This window comes from Orycteropus afer, unplaced genomic scaffold, assembly GCF_000298275.1.
Source record: "Orycteropus afer afer isolate SDZICR_OR568_19922 unplaced genomic scaffold, OryAfe1.0 scaffold00059, whole genome shotgun sequence".
Lineage (NCBI taxonomy): Eukaryota > Metazoa > Chordata > Mammalia > Tubulidentata > Orycteropodidae > Orycteropus > Orycteropus afer.
The window spans coordinates 8,147,440-8,153,965 of NW_006921646.1; positions in this window are offsets into that span (position 1 = coordinate 8,147,440).

Here is a 6,526-nt window from a genome sequence, read left to right on the forward strand (position 1 = left end):
GACTGGGAAGAGGTAACTATGGGGAGGAAGTGGGAGGGGAGCTGTTGCATTGTGGTAAACTGTGGTCAATGATATGAGACATAGTATACGTGAACTGCTGTATGGAAAGTAAATTTGCTCTGTAAATCTTCACCCATATCACAAATAAATAAATAAATAAATAAACAGCATAACAAACACCAAACTAATCTTTAATGCATCTCTTCCTCCAATGTTCTTTACCTTAATAAATAGTACCACGACGCAGTGGGAGCTCTGGTGGCATAGTGCCTAAGGCATTTGACTGCTAACCAGAAGGCTGGCTTTTCAAACCCACTAGCCACTCCTCGCAAGGAAGATTGGGCAATCTACTTCCATAGAGATATCACCTCAGAAACCCAAGGAGGGGTCGCTATGAGTCACAACTGACTCGTACTCAGTGTTAAAAATCTAAGTCTCCCATGCCTTTCTCCTCTGCCTGACCACACCATATCTAATCAATTACTTAGATCTTCTGACTTCGCTCCCTACATATTTCTCTAATACATCCCTCCTACGCCTATCCAATAACATCTATTCTAGTTCAGGTTTTAATAATCTCTCACCTGGGCTACTTCAACAGCTTCCCAATTATCTCCCCTACCTCCCGTTCTGTCCTCCTTAATTCCATCTCTACTTGGCCTGCAGAATTTTATCAATCTAAAATGAATATATAATCATGCTACTCCCTTGCATAACACTTTTAATGATTCTTTAATTAAAAGGCTCTGGAGTCAGACAGACCTCTGTAGTCTGAAATCCACCCTCTACAAGCTTTAGACATGGCCATGAAGTAGTTATTCAACTTCTCTGCTCCTTCATGTTCTCATTTGTGGACAGCAAACCAAACTACTTATGGTTACTTAACCCTGACATACCTTGCCATCTCTTTGCCTAAAATGCATATTTTCTTCTAATAAAGGTGTCACCTTCTCCAGGAAGCCCTCCTCCGAACAAGAGAGCTCATTAAGCTATCTCCTCTTAAGTATTGGACAAGCAGCTAAGTATTCATGGCATATAAGTTGTAAGTTAATAGTCTTCCAAATATTTATATCACAGAATTTACCACACTATGAGGCACTCTGGAGACACAATGGTTAAGTGCTCAGCAGCTAACCCAAAGGTCAGAGGTTCAAACTCATCAGTGGCTCCATGGGAGAAATGACGTGGCAATCTGCTCCCTAAGGAGTACAGCCTAGGAAATCCTATGGGGTAATTATTCACCATACAGGGTCATTATGAGTTGGAACCGACTCAACAGCACACAGCACCACAACCATTATATTACAATCATCTACTTTTAAATCTGCCTCCCTCACTAGGGTGTAAGTTCCTTGTGAGCTGGGACCATATATTATTCCCTTTGTACCCAGAGCACATAACATAACCTAACACATAATAGGAGGTCAACACACATTTGCATGAATGAAAGAGAAACCTTCACCTGGTTGCCTGGGCATCTCCTCCTCAATTCCACTTGAATCAGGTCAATTTCTAACAAAGAGTCACATCATACTCTAATAGACCTATATATGTAAATGTAACTATTTATATAGGAGCTCTGGTAGCATAGTACCTAAGGCACTTGACTGTTAACCAGAGGCTGGCGGTTCAAACCCACCAGTCACTCCTCGGAAGGAAGGCTGGGCAATCTACTTCCGTAGTGATACTGCCTCGGCAACCCAACGAGGGGTCACTATGAGTCGGGGCCGACTGGACGGCATATAACAACAACTATTTATATGGGAGTTAGAAATAGTGGGAGCTATTTATCACCCCAATCAAAGACTATATGCTACTTGCTGTAATAAAGCCTGAAAGAGGTTTGAGTGATTTTATAAGTTTCTAAATCACTGATAAACATGTAGAAACAATAAAGAATTAACTAAAGGGAAACACTGACAAGAGAGAGGTAGTACAACAGTGATCCCACCTCTGAATTAATCTTTGGTGGAGCAGTGATTAAAGCATTTGGCTGCTAACCAAAAGGTCAGCAGTCTGAACCCACAAGCCGCCGCTTGAGACAAAGATGAGGCTTGTTTCCATAAAGATTTACAGGCTTGGAAACTCTATGGGTTCTGCCCTGTCCTATAAGGTCACTGTGAGTCAGAATTGATTCAATGGAAGTGAGTGGATGGTGGTAAAATACTCTTATTGAGTGCATTTTCCAAGTCAAAACAAAATGATTATGATTGAAATAAATCATAGACAATTACTTCAGTAGTTAACAAAGTGTACATACGTTTATGCTTGGGTAATTAAACTTTTAATGAAGGAGTGGCATAGAACAGTAAAAAGAGCGATGAAAACAATGCAAATAGTACTCAAGATAGTTACTATTACAAAATAGCAAGCTTAGAATACCTGAGAGAATGTCAGCAAACCACCAATTACTTAAATATAAAGATAGCTCTATAATGGTGCTTTTAAGGCATGCCAGGAAATGCCTAATAATGGTGGCTCTTCTAAGGTGAATAAATGCTGGTAAACTAAACTAGGGATGTCAGATAAAGCTCCTAGTAAAACTAAATTTTTATCATTCAAATTAATCTATCTTGAGACATGATTATATTAAGAAAACCATGATATGGCACGTTTTATAAAGAATCTTCTGAGCTAATTCTGACAGTAGTTGACTTGATATTTACATTTTGTCCTGACTTTAGAAAACAACCACCAACCTGCCCTAACTATGTGACTCCATTAGATTCTCTTGTTAAGGCCACCATTTATAAGAACAGAGAAACTACTCTGCTGGTAACTGAACCCAAAAAATCAAACCCATGCCCATCTAGTCAATTCCAACTCATAACAACTCTACAGGACAGAGTAAACTGCCCATAGGGTTTCCAAGGCTATAAATCATTACAGAAGCACATTGCCACATCTTTCTCCCAGCAGAGCAGCTGTTAGGTTCAAAACACTGACCTTTCAGTTAAGCCAAGGCTTAACTACTGAGCCACCTGGGCTTCATCTGCTGGTACCTGGAGACATGGAATTCCTGAGTCCCCCAAACTCAACTAGTTCCACAGCCATCATAAAATATGAAGACTGGCATCCAGCTTTCCAAAGAAAGATACTCAGTTCTACTTCAGCTGGCACAGACCAGGGGCTTAAGAGAAAAAGGAGATGCTGTGAGAAGTTAAGTTCATGTTGTTATTTCCTTCCCTTAGGGAATCCTAAGCTTAGCTCTCCCTTAGATCTCGCATACTCCTCCTTCACTCGACTAGACGTATGTAGGCAAATGGGAATACTGAGCAAATTTATAAACAGATGCAAAACTGGTCAATATCTCTGGGAGAATAATCAATCAGTTGCATTCCACTGGAAACAATTCATTTGTATTTCTATGAACAAGAATAATCTAAATTACTATCAGCTTTCTAAAATTTACAGAACCAGAAAATAGCTCAAAGACAATGAAAAATGTGCCTAACCTAGAAGAGTGCACTAAAAGGGATATTCAGCAATTTTCTGTGCCCATTTCAAAGTCTTTCATAATTTTTCCTGGCAGACACATACAATAAAATAGTATGCAGCTCAGAAAGAACAAAGCAGCTCTTCGTGTACTGACATGGAAGGGCTTTCAAGATATAACGAGAAAAAAAAAGCAAATCGTGGTACAGTAAGTAGGATAGGAGCTCTGGTGGTGTAGTGATAAAGCACTTGACTGTTAACTGGAAAGTCAGTGGTTCAAACCCACCAGCCGCTCCTATGGAAGGAAGACGGGGCGATCCACTTCTATAAAGATTTACAGCCTTGGAAAACCAAATGTGGTTTGCTCTGAGTTGGAAACAACTTGATGGCAGTGAGTTTAGTTTTTTTGGTTTTTAAGTATGATAGGTGGCATTTAAGAATAAACATAAAAATGTCATAAATTAGGGGTGATTAGAAAAGATATATAGAAACTGTTATTATTTTGAATCTCCCCTATTAGAATGGAAGTTCCATAAGGGTAGATCTTTGCCTATTTTGTTCACTCCTGTATCTGCAGGCACTAGAGACACTGGCATTTAAAAGGTACTCAATAAGTATTTGTTGAATAAATTAATCAATCAATAGCAATAGTGACTATTTCCAGGAGAAAATGGATGCCTGTAGGGTAGGGATGAAAAAGAGTCTTACTTTTCACTAGATACCCTTTTGTGTTTTCAAATTTTATACTACCATGTTCATATATTACTTCCTTAAAAAAAATTTTCAAACAAGATTAAAAAGAAAAAAAGAACTCACTGCCATCAAGTCAATTCTGACTCATAGCAACTTTATAGAACAGAGTAGAACTGCCCCATAATGTTTCCAAGGCTGTAAATCTTTAGAGAAGCAGACTATCCATCATTCTTCTGTGGAACCATTGGTAGGTGCAAACCACTGACCTCTTGGTTAGCAGCCAAATGCTTTAACCACTATGGCACTACAGCTCCTTTAAAAAAAAAAAAATGGTAATGAATCTGTTATTACTAAAAGGATTCTAGTCTATGTTAGATGTTACAAAAAGGTTTTCTTCATAAGCCTGCCTTCCATCTCTAGAACTTTAGCAAGGTGTTACAAACCATAGCATGACTATTGGCAGGCATGATAAATGTGAGTGACATTCACACTGTTAAGATATAGGTTCAAAACACACAGAAATATTTAATTGGTTCAATGACTTGGAAAACAGTTTGATATTCTGTACTAATGCTGAACATCTTCATACCATATGACTCAGCAATTCTACTCCTGGGTACCCTGTAGGAAGTAGGCATGAGGCATGTATAAGACAAGCTAAAAAACAAAACAACATTAAATAAACAATCCAAATGAAAACCAACCAGAGACGACCAAATGTCCAGCAACAGTAGAAAGAATGGATAAATTGTACCATCATAAGTGGAATACTATGCAGTAATAAAAATGAAGAAAATTAACTATATGCAGTAAGGCAAATAAATCTCATAAATATAAAGAAACCAAACACTTAAAAAAATACATACTTATGATTCCATTTATACAAATTTCAAAAACAGTCAAAATAAACTATTAGTATTTAAGTATATATTTAGGGGATAAAACTTTTTTTAAAAAAAAAAGAAAAAAGCAAGTTAGTAATTGTGGTGTAGTAAAGCACATAGTGTGGCTTTTCTAGCCATAAGTCTTTGTGAACTCTGTGGTGGAATTTGCCATGAGCAACTGAGTAGCTCCTGATTGTTAAAATTATCCACCTGGGGTATTTCTATTGGGAGCGGCAGAAGTAATTTTCTGTCAAGTTCTCTCTCTCTCAGGTGTATAGAATTCTGATGTTGGAACTGGTTAGTTTGGCCACTCTTCCAGGCTCAAAAGGAGCTCTCCTAGAGGCAGAAGAAGTCTCTCTGACTGCTGGCTGAGAAAGACGTGCTGCTGAGAGATATGTGCTCCTGAGAGACGTGAGAGACACATGCTGCTGAGAGAGAAACATGAGAGACACACACTGCTGAGAGAATGATGTGCTACTGAGACTGCCAGCTGCTGAGTGACATGGCTGGCTGCAAGAGACTGAGTGCATTTCTGAACTTGAATTATAGTCTGGTGCTTCCCTAATTAACCCCATAATCTGTGAGTTCTGTGGGGCCATTGCAGCAAATTATCGAACCCAGCAGAGAGGTAGTGGGTGCTGTGGGAGGAATGGCTGGTGTCAGGGTTGGTGAAAGGGCTGGAGGGAGGCAGCATGTCTGGCCTCACAGGAATAGGCCTTGGGCTTCTGATGGTGATTTTGTCTTCTTCTTGTGGGGTTAGAGGAGGTCAGAAGATGCCTCCCTGCCCCTTCCTACTCCCTTTGGCAACAATATTATAAGTCAGGACATTGGTTACTTTTAGGAAAAAGAGTTGTGATTTGGAAGGCACCAGATGGGCTTCTGGGCATTAGCAGTGTTTTATTTCTTAACCTGGGTGGTGATACTTTACTTTATTGTTACTTTAAAACAATAAAGCTGAACATTTATGTTCCAGGCACTTTTCAGTATGTGTATTTTATGTGACAACAGAAACAAAAGTTTGAAAATATATAGACATTCTCTATGCAAGCTGGAACCCAGGAAGAAGAAAGCATCAGTGTGAAGGTCCTAGGTTCCTGGGCAAAAGATTATGTGCCCTATAAAACATAAAAGAAAGAAAATAAATGGAGGAAACAAGTGCATTTTCCCCTTTTCTGAGGTACCAGTGCCTAGGTCAGCTTGGTTAAACTGTTCCTGCTTTTCACAGGTTGTTCACCTCTTTCTCCACTTTGGCATATACAATTTCTTTTAACAGCTCCAAACTGAGGTGTTTTCCTTCTATGAATTTCCAAATCTATGTCACAACAGGGACAATAAGCAGCATCACAATATACAGAGAAAAAACTGAAGTTGTCAAAGATTTCATGTTACTGTAAGGGAATAGAGCTCTGGTAGCACAGTGGCTAAGACACTTGCCTGCTAACCAGATGGCTGGCGGTTCAAACCCACCAGCCACTCCTCGGAAGGAAGGTTGGGCAATCCTACTTCTGTAGTGA